Genomic DNA, 22812 nt, shown 5'->3' on the forward strand with positions numbered 1-22812 from the left:
TGCATCAGAAACACAGACAGACAGGAGAGTGAACTCGACACAGAATAACCAACATAACCAAAACATACTTTAATGCGCAAGCGCACACGTTCCGCCCGCTCTCGTCGCCGGGCTGAACTCGATCTGCAAGCACCCCCCACCCCTGCTAATTTAGATGTGTATAATTTGTATAAAATTAAAGAATGATAAAGTTTGTTTGCATTTTAATAAATTGGAAAGCAATGCAAGCAGATGCAGAAAATTTTATTATATTTTTATTAAGATGGTGAAGTGGTAAAACAGTTTATTATTAATAATAATAATAATAATAATATTATTATTATTATTATTATTATAACTATTTTGTATTAACACGTGCTGTACCGGTAAGCAGAATCGAAACGCGACAGTCAGAGAAGAAATGTCCCTGTCTAGCAGATGTTAAATGCGCCACTATAAACCCGGTCATAAATCTACCTGAATCTATACCATTTTACAGCGCATGTGTTGCTTGATTACTATTACTTGTGTTATTGTTGTTATGTGACAGTAAATCATACTGTGTATATATATATATATCCCACAACAACATAATACACGTAATAGTAATCACACAACACTTGCGCTGTAATGTGTTGCATTCTGCATATATTTACCATGACAGCCTGCATGTGGTATTTGTTAGTTTAGTCTAGTAGTTTGTAGTTTGAATATCTTTGGTCTTATTTCGTAGCTTGATTGGATAAAAACAATAAATATCGAGATATATACCCTGTATCGCCCAAACGCCCAAAAAGTCATCTCCCAGCCCAAGAAGGTTATATAAAGGCTAGAGCCTCTTTCAAATTTGTTATTGCTTAACTATTTCAAATGTACTATCTACTCAGATCAATGATACTTGGTTGTTGTGGTAACTTATACAATAAGTTTAGAGATGAGTAGTTTTATGAACATACAAACACCGACGGTTGAGTGTTGTCCTAAAGCGAATCTTCTGTAATAGGAAGCAACACTAATCTTATATTAACAGCTGCTCTAGGCAGGTACATAACCTAGAAGGAGATTCTGACATGCATCTAAAGATGGACATATTTGCAAGTGTCGTATTTCCTTCCTGCCGGAAATAATTCATAATCCTTAAATAGCCCTCATGACAAGGATCGTTTGTGTACACATTAAAAAAAAAAAGCAATTTGTTTCAAACGTTTTAAGATTATCCTTTTGTTCAATCCATGTGAAGTTGTATTGGGCCCTGTAAACACCAAGGCCCAAAGACACAAGTATACTCTGGTGCTGCTTCCGAAGGACGCCTGGGGAGAGTCTCAGAGGAAGTGTCGACTGGAGTTTGCCATTTCAGACTGAAATAATGCCGTCAGAAGTGAAAATGAAAAGAACAGACCGCTTCCCGGGTTTCAGGAAATTCACAGGAGAGAAGTAAGAGGGACATATTTTATTACAGTAACAACAAAAACATCTAAATTCAAAAGGACGAGAGAACAAAAACATTTTTTATGTTGTATTTTGTTCTCAGGCACCTGTCTTCTCTGTGCCCTCACAAATTAGCTCATTTTCCAGCAATGGTTTTGCCATTCAAGGTCTTTGTGTTGTAATGACCTAACCATAAGGGTTCCAGTGTGTTCTTCAAATGAGATGCTCACAGATGAACCCCTGTAGCAGGATAAAGGGAACAGTCAATTAGTGTATACATGATCTGTGAACTGAACTGGCACAGTTGTACTATTGATTTCCACCAGGAAATAGGTACCAAATATTTTCAACAATAAAATGTCATGTGTAAGATGTGGTTGGCATATCAGGATGCTCTGTGCTGGGGGACATAATATTTACAATAGAATAATATTTCTTAGCAGATGCCCTTATCCGGGGTGACTTACAATTGTTACAATATATCACATTATGTTACCCATTTTACCCAATTACCCATTTATACAGCTGGGTTTTTACTGGAGCAATCTAGGTACAGTACCTTGCTCAAGGGTACCACAGCAGTGTCCCCCACCTGGGATTGAACCCACAACCCTCTGCTCAAGAGTCCAGGGGCCGGTTGCACAAAAGGTCTTAAATGCTTTTAAGACCATTTTTTATGTCTTAGACTTAAATTTAAGCACAAAATAAATAGGCCTGTTGCACAAAAAAACTTAAAATCAGTTTGTTCTTAAATTGAAGTCATTTTTTAAGCCTACCCTACACCAAGCTTAAATGGGGAAAAGGTATCTCTTGCTATAGAAACTGACATGAAACCAACATGGCAGCACATATGCCAGGTAATTTATTATTTTTTTTATATGAAAGGGCATACATACAAAGTAATGGAAGTTTAACTAATAATAGTTGCAACTAATTTGACACTGAAATGTTTAATGTAATGAATAAAAACTGTATTAATACTTTAGGTGAACTATTACATATCTATTATCTAGTATCTATTATAAAGAATGACAACTGTATTTACAACCAACAACTCTTAATAAATTACAATAATACTTTTCTCCTTCCCCATTTAACTTGAATCTTGCCATGTATAACTGTAACATTTTGATTTCTAGATCAAGTTTCTCCCTTTACAACAAAATATTTCCCTTCTGTAGTTCCAACAATTCAATGTAAAGGTCCTCTCTTTGAACCTAGTTTTAATTTTTTTAGTTTGAATCAGAATCTTATTAGTATTATTAAATATGTAAATGTCCTGTTGTTATGTAGTCGGTAAAACAGCTGTAAAATAAGCAATATATATCAATAATTGTAGCTACACAAATAGGCATACGTTAAAATGAGTATTTGGATTAAACACCACTCCCAAACAATATGCATATTATGTGATGCATTTATATATGTTTAATATAACAAGTGTTTCAACTATTATATCAGATGATGCACAGTGAGGTTTGCAGAAGCTGTCACGGTAACTAGAGGGTTAGAAATGTACTGAGCAAAAGCAGGAAGTTTCGCCCCCTCGACGTGCTTATTAAATGTAGTGAGTGTCAGCAAGTTGTATGTGTAAAAACCACTCGTTGAACTCTTAAAAGCATAGTTTACACTTTCTATTATTGATTGTACTGTATTTAAACATAACATGAACAGTGACGTGAAACAAAGTGCTTTTAAAAACGAATTTAAAAATACATTTACAGTGCGCACTACTGCGGGGTTGATGGCATTTGCGTTTTGTGTTATTTCATTCCAGGCTTTAATTTTGTCAGCATTTCCACCCAAATGTACCTGTTTTCTTATGATTAGTTGCTCAACTATCGCAAATTTTTCATTTTCGGTGAAATTTGTATATATATATTTTTTCGTTCTTCACAAAAATAATAAGACCAGACTTCGCTGCTTAGCAACATCAGGTAAGCCAAGGCTAACGTACGACCCGCAGGGTTTTATTTTGTGCAGCGGTCTTATCGTCAGGTCTTACATAAGTCCAATTTAACAGGACTTAAGGCTAAGACTTAAAATAAGACCTTTTTAGTGCAACCGGCCCCAGCGCCTGCCTCGACAAACCTCCGCTCTCACATATACTTTGCGTTCCGGCACCTTCGGATTTACAAATTAAGTACTGAGTTACATACAGTCATGGCCTTCAGTGAAGTCCTAAGATAAATCAAATGAAAGGAAAATATGTTGTATAATAAATTAATGTAAAGAATAATATAGAATTTTTACATTATCGTTAGCGAAGCTGAATTGTAAATGAATCCTCCCATCAACTTCCCTGTGCCTCTTTGAATGGGAATAATAAGAGGGCATTATCCAATACAAAATGCTAAAATGAAGTTACTAAGTAAAAAATACAGGGGCCTTCAGCAAAAAGTGATTGTATGAGTAGCCAATCATACTTTGATGTGTTGTAGGTCGACGTTTAATTTCAACTTTTACGTCATTCGGGGCTTTCAGTGAATTCCTGTCCTAGACCAATGCACTATAGGGGTGGCGCTATATTTGAACAGAACCTTTCAGATTCATTAAATCAAGGAGTGCTAACTAGCTACTAGCTAGCTAACTTATATCTGTCAAGCAGACATTTTCAGCCATGAAACGGATCAAGACGTATTTGAGGAATACAACAGGACAAGCCCAGCTATCTTCTTTATCTATATTTAGAATCGAGAGGGAGCTTCTCATGGAAAGCTAAAGGAAACTTTTCAATCAGGCAATAGATTGCTTTGTTCAAATGGTCTGTAGGCTGGATTTAATCTTCAAATAATCTGGTGAGTGTTATGGTGGATTTAAATGTCTGCCAGCTGGCTGAACATGTTATTTTGAACATATTATTGTCTTACAGATGTGTTTGGGGTGTCCAAGCAATGATGAAAACTGTTGTTACAGTTACATTGTTTTTTCAATATTGATTTGATTAGGTTATAACTAAATATAGGCTAAGCATTTGTCTGCTTCGCTAGGTATATCTTTGGATATTAAATATGATGGGCAAAGAGCATGAGTATGGCTTGCTGTGCAATTGTAGAGAGTGTCATGAGTATTTGTTTTCTGGTACTTGGATTAAGTTTTTTGAGGTATAGCGCAGAGTCATAATGCATGTCCGCTGCCAGGGTGTGTGTGACTTGTGAATGTATTGGTGCAAGATGGAATATTTGTATGTTGTTGAAGGCCCATGGCCAAAAGGCATGGTATGATACTGTATCCATGTACACCCAGACTCGCTGGCTGAAATGTACAGGGATTTAAATCAATCTGAGGAAAAGCAGTAGCAAAAAAACAAAACAGTTTTTCCTCCAGGAATCACTCTGAGCTTAATAAATGCCATGTCACTTGTGCAAGACAATTGCTGATTTTCTCTTGTCATGCTCCATGCTTTGTCTAAAAATGCAGCCACAATGTCCACAATAATGCATGCTAATTTGTCATCAACAGACTGTGGATCATGCATTGGTATCTCTTAGTGAATACTGTAGCCACAATGATAACAGCTCAGTTATCAAGCTGAAAGGCAGAACAAAGCTAAAGTGGCCTCCATAATAGGCAATGAAGTAAGTGCAAACCTGCATCGATTCAAGACCTATCAAAAGGCATCCTCACCCCAGCCAGCTGCAGACATAAATATGTGTGGAGTAAATATTATTGAGAAAATGGGGCTAATATGGGGTTTCAGTGTATTTTTGCTAGACAGGAAGATATTACTTCCAATGTAAACTCAACAGTAGATATCTAACCTTGCCTCCCCAGCCGCAGTGTGAGTGCTCAGAAAGAGGGCTTTATAGCAGTTCCAGAGAACAACTGTCAGGATTCCTAGAAAAGACTCAGCAAGTAAAACTGAGATGAAACAGCTAATATTTTAGTGAACACCTCACGACTGTTGGAGGTGCAATGTAGTGCATTGCATACTTTGATTTCACGTATGGAAAGAAAGAGGCTTGTTTAGTCTTACTTCCATTCCATTCTTCAAGTGATGTGCTTTCATCATTAAGTGAAACCTTCCTGCAGTGATGTTGAAGAGAGAGACACTGATGTCTGAAGTCTGTAGATGAAAGCTTTTTATGTTACCTTTTCGTTACATTTGTCTTGTATCTACAACTTTTTCGTATAATCCCCCAGCATCATTTGATCCATATAATTATACACACATATTGCATGGTAATAATACAAAATAGATACATATATTTCATGTGATTCATAGGAGACAAATGTGAAAGCTTATTTTCATGAATTAGTTTTTTGGGAAACAAAATTTAAACTTGGAAACAATATTTAAATGCATTTAACTCAAGGAAAAGTCTGGCAAAGTCATCTGGTTACAAACCTTTATTGGCTTTATTGATATGTATTCTCCCCCAGGTCGGCACTAATATCTACAAGTTAGTCTGAGTAATTATCTGTAACAGAACAAGAGAGGTGTGGAGAGTCTGTTAGTTTCTGTCTTGAAATCCAGTCAATAAGTCTGGGCCAAAAGCATCTGGAAGCCAAAGTATGACATATAACAGACAACAACATTTCTCTGCACCTTTGGCTAAAACATTTTGAATACAACCGTACAATTGTTCCCATTACTGAAGTCAAACTGTCTAAAGCATAGTTCTATAAGATACGCATCAAAACTGTCAACCATCTTCTCGGTGATGCAATTATTATTATTATTATTAATATTATTATTATTATTAATAATAATAATAATAATAATAATAATAATAATAATAATAATAATAATACAATTTACCATTACCTTTTCCTGAGGTAAGGATACATTCCTCCAAACATATCTCGCCAGATACGGTGCATTTATAATTCATAAAATGCCCTCGACATGGTCTGTAAATTAAAGTTAAATCTGTCCCGTGTGAGAATTTCCTTCTGTAAGCCATAGAGTTAGGCAATAGCCTTCAACAGACTTGCTAGTGTCGCTGGACAACCCAATCTCAGTAGAAAAAGGTCAACATGCTTCTGTTTAGCAATTGCTTTTTTCAGACGTCTGATTGGTTACTTGCCTTTATGAGGCAGGAAATGTGCTACGTGCCTAATTGGGTAATTTACTTCTTGAAGGTAGGACCAGCACAGTGACAGCCCAGAGAGCTGGAATTCCTCATAAATTACACAATCAGGCGCGTCATATATGTCCTGACTCCTAAAGGCAAGTAACCAATCAGATGTCAGAGAGCTTGTGACAGGTTAGAATTATTTTAAATAAGAAACTGGGAAAAGATAATGGTGGAGTTATGCAATCAGGCAATCAGCTGCAAGATCTTCATAGTGAAACTGTGGAATAGAAGTAAAATATACTGTTTTATTTATTTACATTTTTCATTGAATAGATACTGGCATTATCAACCATACATTTCTATTGTGTTTTTGTTGTTTCAGTGTACATTTTTATTAAATAAAACATCAGGCTACATACCTACCTATATAAAATAATAATAATAACGTGAACAAAGTTCCCGCCGATCAGCAGTTGGCACTGATAGACATGCATTGCGATGACATGCTTCACAGTTGCCAACAGCCTCCCTATCGGACAGTTCTCCCGCAGCCTGGACCAGACCCCGTTCCCTCATTTAAGACCCACACAAAGAGGATTCTCAGTTTGTTTGGATCAGCGTACATTTGTGAGCAGACACTCTCTCTCGTGACTCTGAACAAAAGTCGCCTGAGAACCAGCTCGACTGACTCCCATCTATGTAACATTCTGTGACTGACAACGACCAACTTTACTCCTGACTATTATGACATACTTGGCACCAAGTCACAGCTTCACTGCTCACATTAGTTTTGACACCAGTGGGTCATTTCCCCCAAGACAAGCCTAATGTTTTGATCAGGCTATAGTGAGAGGATATGTCCTGTGTCTGTTTTTGTTTGTTTTTTTAGTGTACTATTTTCTATTATTCGATATTCAGTTCACCCCACCTCAGATACAGTGTATAATGTTATTTAATCTGTGAGCAGGATTTCTAAGAAAAATGTTTTATTTACATTTTATTCAAGTGATTGTACCTTAATATCACAAGTAATTATTTGTTTTCATTTGTATGCGGCCCCTAAAAATACTCAAACTTTCACATCTGGCCATTTGAGAAGAAAGTTTGGATACCACTGTTCAAAAGGCTGTAGCTAAATGCATTCCTGTGTATATTTACATTTAAATATTTATTGTCAGTCTCTGTGTACACAATGCCCTACTCACAAAAGAGGTTTATTTATTATTTCCCAACTCAAGTTCTGTATTCCAGCTTCCACATCCTTGTACTTAGCTACTACTGAGCTCATAATTACAGGAAGGATTTTTCTTTCTTTTACGTGCATAGGAACAGTTGTTGAAGTGTCCTTTGTACCTCTTTGAATCCGTCTTTCCTCTGCTGAGATGGAGGGACATTGTTTCTACAAAAAATATGCTGCGATGAGAGACTCCTTTTCAAGACATCAGTGGACATTTTCTCTAGTATCCCATGAAATAGAGAAATCTAATTATCGTGAACATATGAGAATCTCTTACAGTACTTGTATCCTGTATGGCTTACAACTGAAATCTTTTACAATACTTTTGTACAAACGGATTGTGTTTGGTGGAGGAATTGGTAGAAATCATGAATCCTGGTCTTGCCCTTTGAAGATCAATGTTCCTTTCTGATGTTTTGCAATGGGTACATGTGGGTTCCTGCTGCGTCTTTATTGATTATGGCAGGCCTCTTTGATTGTTGTTGCTTTTTCTTTCCCAACAAGATGACAGGAACTGTGCCAGCAAACATTACATACAAGAAAAAGTGAAATTTGTAGAATTTTTTATACATGACATGGTTAGCAAATCTCAGTAATTCCGGAAACAGCAGTGCTAAATTCTAAATGAATGAACTGGATGTAATACGACTTGCATGGGAAGCAATGGTAAGGAAGAACTGCTCAAGAAAATGTGGCAGTAGTGTAAAGTATTATATTATATAGTATGACACTGTGAGAAGGAAATGTATGATATTCTTCAAAATACCATTCAAGTAATGACTGATTTATTATATAGCAGTGCAAGGGTCTATCTAACAAAATCCATAATACAATAATGTATGTATTTTAATTCTACAGTACTGTTTTGATCACTACAGTTGAGTCTTCATTCTAAGTGTTAATTACCTTCTCAGCACTGCAAGTAATATTATACAGATTTGTATTTATCCCTAATGCACCTAAAGGCTCCACTCTGTAAATCTACTTGGAGTCTGGCACACACTTTGTTTATGGTTTTTAGCAGATTTTTCAATGGCCTTAGGAGAATACGATTATCTTTTGGAGATCTTTCAGAAAAGGAACACCAAAGTGCATCATAAAAAGCTGTTCATTTTTCTGTAAGAGATTCTCAGCCTTAAAACCTCTTATGTAAATACATTGAGATTGGATTTGCCCTTTGACCGAGTATGTTGACTACTTTAGAAAATAAATATAATAAAGAAGTGTGAATTAGTCTGATAAATGGGCAATATGTAAAAAAACAAACAAAACAAAAAACACCTTATTTGAAGAAAATCTGGATTTTATTTAATTTTAAACATAAATTGAGTATAATCACTTCTAGCACTGTCCATTGAAGAGGTTTTGCATAATACATTGTTCATTATTAGTTGAAAAGGATTGAAAAGAACAAGCTTAATCTGGAGAAATGTATATGTTATTTTTTTGCTCCATTCAGTTATCTTCACCAAAGTTGTGGATTTGAGTTGTAAGCCATACAGGATACAATGAATGCTCCAGGGACAATGTTCATATCAGTACCTCTGTCATCCACGTTGCCATGTGGATATTGTATCTCCTGTCATTGGAAATAGCTGGCCTTGCACTAAAATGTCCCTCCAGCATGTGCTTTGGCTGAACTCGTATATATATTACAGCATGAACTCATGAGTCTTCCTGAAAACGTTCCTTTTCATTATAAAGTAAGTAATTATACTTTGTGGAAATCAGAGGAAAACAAAGGCAGTGTCCTCCAGGGCAGTTTTTTTTGTGCACTTATGAAAGCATCTATTGGCTAACGCTGCAGAGACAGAAAGGAAAGCTTAATAAGATGATGTTCAGCATCGTGTATTTTTGGCGCAGTTTTATAACTACATTACAGAAAACCCTTCAGGTCTTTTTCTCTTGGACCTACCTTTAGAGTTTTGCTTAATTTTTTTTATTGTATCTCTTTTTTATTTTTTGTTTTCTTCTGAGCGTTACACTCACCTAAAGGATTATTAGGAACACCATACTAATACTGTGTTTGACCCCCTTTCGCCTTCAGAACTGCCTTCATTCTACGTGGCATTGATTCAACAAGGTGCTGAAAGCATTCTTTAGAAATATTGGCCCATATTGATAGGATAGCATCTTGCAGTTGATGGAGATTTGTGGGATGCACATCCAGGGCACGAAGCTCCCGTTCCACCACATCCCAAAGATGCTCTATTGGGTTGAGATCTGGTGACTGTGGGGGCCAGTTTAGTACAGTGAACTCATTGTCATGTTCAAGAAACTAATTTGAATTGATTCGACCTTTGTGACATGGTGCATTATCCTGCTGGAAGTAGCCATCAGAGGATGGGTACATGGTGGTCATAAAGGGATGGACATGGTCAGAAACAATGCTCAGGTAGGCCGTGGCATTTAAACGATGCCCAATTGGCACTAAGGGGCCTAAAGTGTGCCAAGAAAACATCCCCCACACCATTACACCACCACCACCAGCCTGCACAGTGGTAACAAGGCATGATGGATCCATGTTCTCATTCTGTTTACGCCAAATTCTGACTCTACCATCTGAATGTCTCAACAGAAATTGAGACTCATCAGACCAGGCAACATTTTTCCAGTCTTCAACTGTCCAATTTTGGTGAGCTTGTGCAAATTGTAGCCTCTTTTTCCTATTTGTAGTGGAGATGAGTGGTACCCGGTGGGGTCTTCTGCTGTTGTAGCCCATCCGCCTCAAGGTTGTACGTGTTGTGGCTTCACAAATGCTTTGCTGCATACCTCGGTTGTAACGAGTGCTTATTTCAGTCAAAGTTGCTCTTCTATCAGCTTGAATCAGTCGGCCCATTCTCCTCTGACCTCTAGCATCAACAAGGCATTTTCGCCCACAGGACTGCCGCATACTCGATGTTTTTCCCTTTTCACACCATTCTTTGTAAACCCTAGAAATGGTTGTGCGTGAAAATCCCAGTAACTGAGCAGATTGTGAAATACTCAGACCGGCCCATCTGGCACCAACAACCATGTCACGCTCAAAATTGCTTAAATCACCTTTCTTTCCCATTCAGACATTCAGTTTGGAGTTCAGGAGATTGTCTTGACCAGGACCACACCCCTAAATGCATTGAAGCAACTGCCATGTGATTGGTTGGTTAGATAATTGCATTAATGAGAAATTGAACAGGTGTTCCTAATAATCCTTTAGGTGAGTGTATATTGAGCTGTGGGGAACTTAAAATTATATAAATCATCAGTACCTGTGCTATGCTTCTGATCACCTCAATAATGATTGTAAACAGACAGAAGACTGCTTCAGACATAGCACGTTAATATTTGTGGTCTGATATTGAATTCTGACCCTCTCAGCTTCCCTTCCCTGGTGTTGCCTTCACCTTCAATACCAACAAACTTCCAGTCTATTGATCATGCTGCCAGTTATGGAGGTATGATAGGCCAACTATCCCAAAGTAAAGTGTGTGAATGGAACTCCTAGACACTCTGGAGTGTGGGTCACTTGTCACATGACAAGCGCTTGTTACACTAATATGTAGTTATCCAAATATATTGGTATTCTATATTTATTTAGGTTATTTGGAATTTCTAGTAAATTATAGAAAAATAGCAACTTTGAGTCATCTTCTATCTATATGTGTAAGTGTTTGGTTTACATTTTCATTAATGTGAACCTATAAGGCAAAACAAAACATACTCCCAGGTGTTTATGGGTACAGCTTGTTCTGTGCTGCTGGGTGGTAATAAGATATTCTGGATCAGTGTGAGTTCTGCTTTTAAGTTTCAACGGTTATTATTTTGGTAATAAATTGGGTAACAGTTCTCCCCAGTGGATCTCTTTCTTCTTTACTTTCCATTTTGATTGGCCTCATTACCTGACATGGCTGAAAAATGGGTTCATTGTCATATTGGCTTTAAGTGCCACTGATTTTCCTGCCTATAAAAACAACATTAACAATAAGCTGCACAGTAAAAGTTGGCAAAACATGAACCTATCTGATAGATGTGTTTCTTTTCCAACACTTTCCTTGCCCTGATACGGAAAATGAATCTCTTCAGGATAAAATGCCTGTCTGTGTATATACCTTTCTGTGTTTGTGTGATATGTATGATGATGTATATGTATGTAATTTACATTCTGCATAATTTGTTGCTGCACTGTTGCTGTACATTTAGGTTCCATCCCACACCTGCATTAAGGAAAGCTGCACAAATATACATTAACTAGATCTCCTGATGATGTGAATCTGGCAGTAAATAGATCGCAATCCTAAGTCAATAACATATTTTAGCTTGTCCTTTAAAGAAAGCCAGAAAAGATTTTAGAAATTTAAAAAAGGAATCTCTTAGAATTAAATTTGATTAAAAAATGTTTTTCTCTTGCTGTATATTGCTCAGCTTTGTAAAGTTGTATGTTATCTATCTTTTAAAAGTGATACACAGTTATATTGAGTTCTCACTTTTTACATAGGTGCTTTAGTTTATGAAATGCACGGTTATATAATTATAATATTTACTTTATCACAAATACTTAAATAAAAAATTTACTTCTGAACCATTACAATTACAGGATAATGTAAGAATACATAAATGTATACATTTACCAAACAAATATAGTATTTTTTGTAAATATTGTTTGCCTGTTTTGAACTAGCATTTATACAGTTAATATACATATCAAAACATGCACATTTTCATTTTATGACCTGTTATAAATTATATTACATGTACATATTAGTAACTTCTTAGATTTGCCTGAAGCCAAAGCTTAGTCAGTATCATACCAAACATGCGGTCAGCATGTTAGCAGTTCAGCCATAATTTAAGCCACTAATTTAAAAAGACACGTTACCGCCAACTGGTGACTGCATATTCTGTTGATGTTTATTAATCTCTGTGTTAAAATAATTAAACACATTTGACCAAACATTTGAGGGAAAAACATGGTAAAAACATTTGGAAACAATATATTTCACCAGATTGATTTCCAGTACTCTTCTGAATGGTGCCTTTTTAATTAGCTAACATGTGCTTCATTGGTTGTTATGTACTTGTTAAGATATATGTGATTGTAAAATGTATAATGAAGCACCATCACAATTGTATAACATTTTCTCAGAGATAGAAACTAATTAACAGTTGTGAAATGTAAATGTCCATTCATACATCTGCATTATTAAATTATTCCACAGCTTTACCAGGGATCTAATCTCAGCCATCCCTCACCTTCAGGAAGGGCCCCAGACAGGGTGAGTATCTTTTGTAGGAAATCTCTTTGCTCAGTTTTATATGATTTGCTTTTGATTCATAGTTTTAAATATTATTAGTGTTTTATTATTGCAGTTAATTATGAGAGGAATATTAAGTCATGAACCCAAGAGTCCTTTATCTTGGGGTATTAGGTGCAGCCATTCTAAAATAGCACAGGCTTATCTGGACAGAGTCCAGGTTTTTTTCTTTGTTTATTCTTCTCTTTTCTTTAATTGAATCATTTCTCCAAAATGACTTACTGTACCTTCCTAAGTCTGCTTTCGATAGAACAGAATAGAATAGAGTTCCCAGCTCAGCAGTACTTTGCATAAACATATTTGTGGTATGGCTTACTGTTACAATTTACTCATGTGGCAGTAATGATTCAGAGCTGATTAATTTTCTGTTGTGCATTAGTAAAGCATTGCTTAGGTTCAGTGTTAAAGTTATGGCTCTTGCATCCATTTAGTTATATTCATCCAAGAAGAATATCTGTTTAATGTAAATAATTAAAATATTTTGTTATTGCCACATAACATTTCCACAGTGGAATAGCATGACATATATTCTAGTAAAAGAAGAAATTCATGCAAATTGTATGTTTTGTAAGTGGTCTGAATCATGAGAATTTAATCATGAGAGACTACTAGATCTAAAAAAGTACAGCTGAAATTCAAAATATTTCAGATAATAAAAAAATAAAAGACAAGTTCAAATAATTCCATAGATGGAATCCTGTGGCTTTTCTTTGTTTTTGCATTCCAAAATATATGCATATTTATAATGTGGAAATATATACAACCATATATCATCATATGTTTTCCTATTATTTTCCCTCTTTAATAATATATACCATCTGATGAGATATACTGGCCTTTGTGGTGGTCATTTTGATAAAATGGACTCTACTTTGCTTTTCCTTTTAGTTTGTGTATTGCAGGTTTGGCATGTGATGTTTCTTTTCAAAGAGCATTCAATATACAATTTGTAGTGGATATTAATGTTCTTTATTGTACCACTCATTCCATTATGTGAACTGCCTTTGATTACATGGTGTTTGATTGTGTTTTGGTTGTGTGTATTTAGCTTCTGTACTACCGTGCAATTGTAAGCTGAAAACTGAATGAATCCACTGAGTGTTAAAATCAATGCAGTGAAAGTAATGGTAACCTCTCCTGCCAGGATCAACACCCATTCCCTACATTTTGCTTAATACCAACTCTTAATTGCTTAGGAGATGAGTTTGTACAAAAAATACAAAAAAACTATTGTTTTACCCTTTGTTTGTCATTATACTCCAGTTTTTGGTTTGGAAACTGAGAAGGTAAAACTGTTAGGTTTGAAAACATATTGTATCCAAATCGAATTTCTCCTCGTCTCTCAAGCGAGGCATATATCCTGATAAATAAGGATTATGCTGAATGATCCCAGGTTTCCTCCATAAATTCCATGCAACGAGTTTCTGAAAATGTATTTTTAGCAACAGAAACTACAAAATTAAATTGCTAGTAATTAATTACATTGTCTGCTGAAGAGATTTTTACATTTTATGATATCAAGGCCGTAGACTGACTTATTGACAGTGTGACCTTCCAGTTACTCTGACTGAATGGAAACAGAACATTTCATAAAACCAGTCTGATTTGACAAGAAATTAGGGCTTTTCAGTCTGAAGTGAGACCATTTGTGAGAGTATTGTAGCAGACCAAATGCCACTGGTGAAAGCTAAGTAACCTTTATGAATTATTAAGGTAAATTATTTTGCAATTTAAATGAAAGGAAATACAAGGAGTTTTAATATTGGACACAGTTGAGAGTTAATGTCCAAATGAAGACCTAATCTTTCCTGGGGTTAGTAAGTGATACAAGCCTGTCTTATTCCTTATGTGTAGGAACGAAATCAGACTAGAATACATATGTTTAACAAGGCTTGCAAGTCATTGCTCATAACTGCATTATAACCATTCCTTAAAGGTAGAAATCACAATGGGGGCGGGTTACCTAGCTTAGCCATTGCCTGATCTGCAGATGTTTTCATTAAGGTCATTCACTGCCATGCCCGTTCCGCAATTATCCATATTTACTTGTGTTTGGTCTTAAGGCTTAGTTATCAGATTTAGATAGGACTTTGATTAACTTTGTAATTTCTGTAGTTTTTCCAATGTGTGCCGTCTCTCATAATAAATATTCCTGATACACAGTTCACATATTTAAGCACATATAAATATATTTAATTCAGTGAATCTTGTTTCTTTTTTACACATTTTAAGAAGGTGTTGCTTCTCTGGAGAGTCGTGTTTTAATATAAAACACCACCGATCTGTACTCGAGTTCACAGTCCCAGACTCTTTCAATGTAGAAAAAAGGGGTGAAGAATCAAAACATAAATGTCTGGATGAACTTGAGAATCCTATAGTTGTAGAGAAGAGAGATGTTATACGGTTTAGGTTGTCTTAGCAACACAACACTTTTTGTTTCTCCCGCTCTGAATAATAAATCTTACTTTTGGCAGGTTCTTCTGATTTCATTGTTGTACTGCACTTGTAAAGTGATATTAAATACTTCAACATAACTCTTTGTCAGATATAATCATGGGTTTCTAGCTAGATATATAACAGTGCCATGATAAACATATTACAGTCACTTTTGTAATCATATATGTTTCCTGGAGTTATTGAGCTTTATTTAAGCATAATTAATGTATTATTATTATTATTTTAATGATATATATTTTTTGAAGGAAATATCATTGTCCTACTGAAATAAGAAAGTGTTCTTTAATTGTATACTCTTTTCTACTTTTTGATTTAATACCTGCTGATTCTGTCTGCAATCATGAATTGTATTTAGTAGAAACCAGCAAGAGAGAGATTGTGCTTTGTTTTTAGCCTGCATCAATTCTTATAATACAAAGTTACTGGATTTCAACTAATAGCTAACCTGTGTCTCTATATACATAGGCATTGCTAGGATTACAATACATTGGGGGCTTAGCCTAGAGTCCAAACAAAAATAAATTGATTTTGAAAAGCTAAATGTATTAATCTGGTGCACTTTTTAATGAGTATTAATAAAAAAGATGATCTAAGATTTTGGAAGAAAAAGGAAAGAAAAACTGATCTGAAAAAAATCTCCAGTCAGCAGTAATGCTAGCTAGCTAGACTTATACATTGTCAATCAGACATCAACTCTTTAGCAGTACTTCTGATATTGTTCTTGGAATATTGTCATTAAATTATAAATATCTAGCTTAGCTATAAGCACTCACATTGTGTGGAAAAAATGCCCTAATGTCTACCTTATGTCTCTTTGCTGGTTTCATCTTGATGCTTAGAAACAAATTGGCTAGCTAGCTGGCTACCTTGCCACATTCAACGTCATTAGCTGGCATTGGCAGTCTCACTACCACCGGCAGTACTGAGGGAAACAGACCACGCAAGTTTTCTAGCAGCAAGCAACCTTAGAGCAGTGCCTCAGTTTGAGAGGACCCAAAACGTACTGAGTAAAATGAATATAAGATGTGAGACACTGTGCTCTTCCAAAAGGTTCTGGTCAGGTGCGTATGCTGGCTTTCACAACATGAAATCAAAATAAACAAAATGTTTCAATCACAGTTGCAGAGATGCACATGAGTCATACATATGCTTCAGAGGAAATGAATTATGGCTTGAAGACTTATCAGTTGGATTCTACAAAGGCAAAGTAAGGTCAGCCCAATTTCTTTCTATACTTAGCCCATGTTCCACAATATCACAGTGCAGGCTAGACCAGTGATTCTCAAACTGTGTGCCGTCACACACTGGTGTGCCTTGGGAGCTGGCCAGGTGTGCCTTGGAATTAGTCTTATTTATGATGATTTATATAGCTATAATCATATGTAAAGCTGTGCATTGGAAATACTTGTTTTCATAAATGGTGTGCCTTGTGACAAAAAAAAATTGAGAGCCACTAAGCTAGACTAGCTAGCTAGCTAAAGAGCCCTCTTCTTCACCAACCTGAGCTTGTAATGTTAGATGAGGCAGTGGCACACTCACGTCCTGACTCATCTGTTGCTACAGCTACAGGAGATAACTCGTCCTCGTCCTCCACCTCCACTAGCCTCACCTGTACTTCCTTGCCTTCATGATCCTTTTTCTTTTTGAAAAAGCTTCTTATATCCATAGCCGCCCTTCAACTCAAGTCTTGCCTTAGTGAATTAGCTACCACCAGATGCCAGCAATGACAAGCCCTGTAACCGGTGCGCTCTCTCTCTCTCAGCTCACACAAAATGCATGCGTGCCGAGTAATGTGAAGTAAATCTGCTGCTTGAATGACACACACAGGACCCAAAACATACTTGTATTTTTGATCAACGATATCATATTATTTTTGAGGGATTTAATGCTTGATCAGAATAACAGATGAATAGATCCGGGGCTATTTTATTATTATTATTATTTATTTATTTAAAGAAAAATAAATTGAGATCCGGGGCTATTCATAAAACATTCGGGGCTGTAGCCTCAGACGCCCAGGCCTAATGACGCCACTGTCTATGTACAACAGAATCACGATTAACACATTCTGTATAGCTCCCTTTAAAAGAGCTTTCCAAATGATAAGGCCCTGCATTAAAAAAGGGAGCACAATTTCCTAGACATACATGGTTCTCCTTTATCAAACCATAGCAATCTAGAGTGGTTGGTATTTCTATTGTGTGATGGAAGATGTGTTTCAGACATTCTTCTGGGGATTCTGGATGGAGGCATTGGAAATAGTAATGACCACCAAACATACATGATGACTTTGATCACAACAAAGCTATACTAATTCTTCATATCCTAATGGAGTATGCTCTTAAATAATGAATTGATGCTCTGCAATGGTGGATATATTCTGCATTATGCATGATGCCACAAAATAACATGAAAACAGCTTAGGATGGACGTTGTTATGTACCCAGATAGCACAGGAGCGTTGGGCCAACATCCGTCCATCTGTGTTTTGATCTGCAAATGTTATTCCCCAAAAGTATCCTTTGCTCTTATCCTGTATCCAGTGTTGCTCGTTCTTTCGCTGTCCTCGTCCTGTAGCCCTCAGTGTTTTCACAACCCGTTTTTGATCTTGTAGAAATATATTGCAGAAGAGCAGAACTACAACCATACTTTGTCAATGCTATTGCTTTGTTTTCTATTTCCCTGGTGAGGTACGAATGCGAGAAGCTTGAGAGAGTATTTCTAAAATATGTATGATCCAATACACTCAGTTATTTAAAAAGGTGATGTATAATACATGTTCAACAGAACCAAGCCTAATTAAATAACGCATTTAATATTAAATAATCAAATAACTTGGAAAATTACGTATCCCCAGATCAAAACACAACAGTAAGACATATAAGATTGTATATTCAAATCTCTCAGCTGAGGCACTATTAAGGAATAACAAGCACCAATTGTATTCACAAATAGTTGATGAAACACTTAAACGAATAAACGACAAACCTCTGATCTTGCTTCTCAATGACTGAGTTCCTGCACTGAACTGAACGGCAGGAATCCTCTGGACAGAAAAACAAAAAATAACTGTAAACTATAAGGCATTCAATAAATACAGGCTGTATTCATTCTTATAACTGTAATCTTAATTATCAGTATTGAGCACTTTTTAATCATTTATGAGTTATAAGTTCACTTCTGTCCTGTAGACATTTGTCTTCTTAGGAATAGACACAAAAAAACTTGTTTCTGTGGCATCTTCACACACTACGCCTATATATAAGAATGAAACCGGCTCATTGAAGAACAATACAATGCGAAGAAAATGTGAACACTTCTGTTTTTCACTTCTGACATATTAGTTACAAATTTTAAAACATTCGCAACATAATGACTTAACCAACTGGCTATATTTTGTCATTTAAATTAACTTTAAACCACTCCGCGGTACAGAAAATAAAAAGCCTATCATTTGATATTTTAAAACTGATATTTTGAAAACATCCACAGTCATACATACAACCTGTTACTTCAGACAATTACATTTTCTACTTTTCCATACATTTAAACAGTAAATTTAAACATTTTAATAATAAGTCGTGAAGGTGAACTTACTTTCCAGCGCGCTCTTCGCTCTGACGTCATCTGAGGAAGACACCTTTCCTGAATATGGTGTCGAGGAAGAGCGCTGGAGCGCTTTCAAATGAAGCTGAGAACATTTTTGACAGTATCAAACATAGTTATAATGATTATTATTAATACGTATAGTATTTTAAATTTGTATAGGTCCATTTAGTAAAACAAGTTGCACTGATATCGTATCTGTCTGCATTTAGTCGGACATGATCCGTCTTCCCAACCGTAACTGCTGTCCAACCATGACAACCATATGCTGACATCGGTCATGTGGGTATGATGTCTGTTTGAGGAATCTGTACCACACAAGAGCATGTGTCTTTGTATACATGAATGTAATGTTATATATATATATATATATATATAATTATATATAATTGTATATATTTTACACACACACACACACACACCCACACACGCACACAAACACACGTTGTACTACATGTACTATAGGAAATGGTTCGTTGGATAAAAATAGATTTAAACTTTTGCCTGTGGGAAAAAAGAGAAGAAGGAGAAGAAAAAAAGGTTTTCTAGTCCAGCTCAGCACAGGTGCTCAGATCTTAATATACAGCTATGGCACATTCGCACGAATCCCTGTGGCTTTGTGCAGCCCGATTCAGTCAAATTATACCATTTACATCGACTGACAGAAACTTTTATTTTACAGCCCCTTCTTTCTTTGCCGGTTAGTGCTTTCACTTCATTAAAATGTCAATCCTTATTAGGTGGAATATAGCGTGTGAGAGCTTGTGAAAGTTGACCTGAATAATTGGGAAACCAATGCTGCAACAAGCACAGTTGTAACAAATTCACACTCACGTACACCAATGAGTCCCCGATACTGAATTCGGTATGTCTGTAATGCACAGTAAAATGGCACACAAAGTTACATTTCCTTTCAAATACGTTGTAAAGCACATTCATGTCTTTATAAAATGAATTTTTGAAAATGTTTCACATCAGTAAGTGGAGGAAGATAATCAGACTTTTTGCATTATAGCTTAATAGATTGTTGATTGGGATTGTGATCAATATAAGCAATTGCTTTGCACAATCAGTTCCTTGCCAAAAATGAAAAGCATATTTTTAAATAAAGAATTTTGTCAAAATTAAAATAATTGTACATAAGCAAGTAAAAATACAATACTATTTATTTTTCAGCATCAAACCGTATCTGAAAGAACCATAATTTAATATGAAGCTTAAAATGAAAAGTTGCTGCTTTGAAAGAAAATACACTTTTCTGTCTTCAGGAAAAGTATTTAGCAGAAGGAATGCTGGCAGTGCATGTCTAGATTAGTTGTGATTGCTGGCTTTATCTGTTTGCACTATATGGGATAATCAGACATTGGGGTATCAAGTCCAAAGGAGTCTAAAGATACACAAAAAACAAGATAGTATCTAATCCAGATAGGCAAGTGGCATGACCTCATTAAGGCATGACCTCATCCACTATTGTCATCTATCTTATCTGCACTACTGCCTATAATAATTCATTCATTCCACATATTTGATTAAATTATTGAAATTCAGTATAGTTGTAATTGATTATTGTAATTGCAATTGGGCGAAGGCTGCCTTGGTAGGTGAGTTGCAGTAGATATTTAAAATAAATGCTGTCACTATTAAGAAGCTACTTAAGATTCCAGAAGATTTATTAAGACCAGATAACTATACATCTGCAGCAGCCTCTGTTCCAAAGTTATGTGCATTACTGCCAAATCCATTAAAGCAAAAGTTACATTCCAGTCGTTGCTGGAATAGATGTATTGCTGTAGGCGCAGACAGCTCAAAGTGCTCAAATGCACCTTGAAGTTTGATTCTATATACTATGTACAGTTTATACATGCTATATATAAATAGATATAAATAAATTAAAAAGTAGTTAAGACTTAATATTAACAATGTAATAATCAAAGATGTGAAAGAATTTGCTAATACTATATATACCATGATGGTTTTCCAAATAATAACGGCAGCAGTTGCCTGGCTTAAGGTTGTGATGGGGGTAACACAATCAAATACATCTTTCCAGTTACAATGATGGAAAAGACAGCATAGTTCATGGTGTACTGCATATGAAAAAAATTAGAAAAGTACATTGTGGGGCCTCCCAAGTGGCTCAGTCCTCAAAACCACAGACTGAGCCCTATGAGCTGAGGTACGGCAGTTTGATCCCAGCTCATGTCATTAGCTGATTGTCACAAGGCATGTTCAATGTGGCGCACAATTTTTCCACCACTGCCCGGGCTAGGGAGGACTAAATCAGCCAGGTCTCTCTCGGTTCATCGCTAACAAGCATCCCCTCCCGGCCACCTGGGCGCGGTGAGGATCCACCGCAGACTGCATTGTACTTCAATGGAGGGAACGCATGATCCGCTGTACAAGTGCAGCCGTGCAGACACCGAACAAACTGGGCTACACAGTTTAGCACTACCAACACCACATTTTCATTTTCAGCTTTCCATGTTTCAGTCCATTTTCGTAATTCCATATTTGAAAATGATTAACTTCTACTAATGTTGACTGTAAAACAATTTTCCAAGGTAGATAGATCGTTTTGATAGTACATTCAGATAGATGTTAATGTATTGTTAGCAGAGGGAACCAGGCTTTTTCATTTATTTGTGAGACTTGTAACCTAACCAAATTTCCAAACCTACATTTTAATACCTTCACTCTAGATTAAAGTTAAACAATATAATTTTGAACCCCTACAATTTCTTCCGTGAATCAAACTGGAACTTCACAAACCAGAGCCATTTGCACAAGTGATAATTTGTTGGCATGTTTTTATTACCACCCTTAAACAGTGCTGAGTTTTATACATTGGATTACTTTTTTCTGGAATAATGGATCAAGTATTTTGTGACAAAATGTCTTTTTCAGGTCTTTTTTACACCCATAATTCAATGGAAGCTGCTAAACTCTTAAAAAAAAAAATAATAATCTTGTATCATTGTTTAAGTATGTTCAACCTTATGCCATTTCCCTCTGCATTTAAAATCAAGCACAACAGCACAGGGGATTTCTGACAAGAAAACAAGGCAGTAATAGCCGCAATTATTCGTTTGTGTTTTTATATATGTACGTATTACTACAGTCAGCGAAAATAACAACTTGATGCTGTAAAATTTTACTTTTATTTAATTGGAAGTCTTCAATTTTAATTGTGAACAAGGGGGTTTTGGACCAAGTAACAGCAAGCTAATGATATTCACCTTGATCTTTCCCCCTAAAGAAATGGAAGGAAGTGAAAAGCAGGCTGCAATGTGAAAGCCAAAAGGGAGAAGGGCGTATATTGGAGAGCGCTTGCTGCCCTATTATAAACTTAAATTATGTTGAGCAATACGCAGTAAATAAAGCATGCAGTGTACAGTGGCTCTTATCAAGAGTAGTCCTTCCAGGGTGTTTTCAGGACAAATAGGTGAGCAATGTAGCTAAAGATAGATGTTTCCATGTCTGACATATGTAATACACATACTAGGTTCATCACTTACGTCCTTCCATACAGAACGCTTGTGTGTTTTAGTGTGATTCTTGGCTGTTGTTTCTTTTTAGATTTATACAAGCAACTAGCTTCAAAGCATATTGCCAGGCAGTTCACATATACTGCACCATAATTGGTTGCCCTTTGAGGAATAATTGATTTATTGAGCTCATTGAGCTCAAAGGCCATTTTTTGTGCATATTTATTTTTGACTGGAATGTCTAATGAGCACATCAAATACATGTCTAACTGATAAAACAAGCATTGTAGCATAACATAATAGTTTAG

General features: G+C 36.0%; 1 protein-coding gene and 1 long non-coding RNA gene across 2 annotated transcripts in view; one reads left to right on the plus strand and one right to left on the minus strand.

Annotated features, from left to right (window-relative positions):
* The window catches only part of znf469 (zinc finger protein 469), a 303856-nt gene that overhangs the window by 106155 nt on the left and 174889 nt on the right, over positions 1-22812 (plus strand). Inside the window, exon 4 of the mRNA XM_066713969.1 lies at positions 12861-12917. The gene's annotated coding sequence lies outside the window, so the exon portion shown is untranslated. The remainder of the gene's footprint in view (positions 1-12860; positions 12918-22812) is intronic.
* On the minus strand, positions 1415-19245 carry LOC136759120 (uncharacterized). Its single transcript, XR_010820011.1, has 5 exons — positions 19011-19245; positions 18402-18459; positions 5756-5828; positions 5384-5473; positions 1415-1647 (listed from the first exon to the last, which is right to left on the minus strand). It is a non-coding gene; the product is annotated as an uncharacterized LOC136759120 (long non-coding RNA).

This window comes from Amia ocellicauda, chromosome 9, assembly GCF_036373705.1.
Source record: "Amia ocellicauda isolate fAmiCal2 chromosome 9, fAmiCal2.hap1, whole genome shotgun sequence".
NCBI lineage: Eukaryota > Metazoa > Chordata > Actinopteri > Amiiformes > Amiidae > Amia > Amia ocellicauda.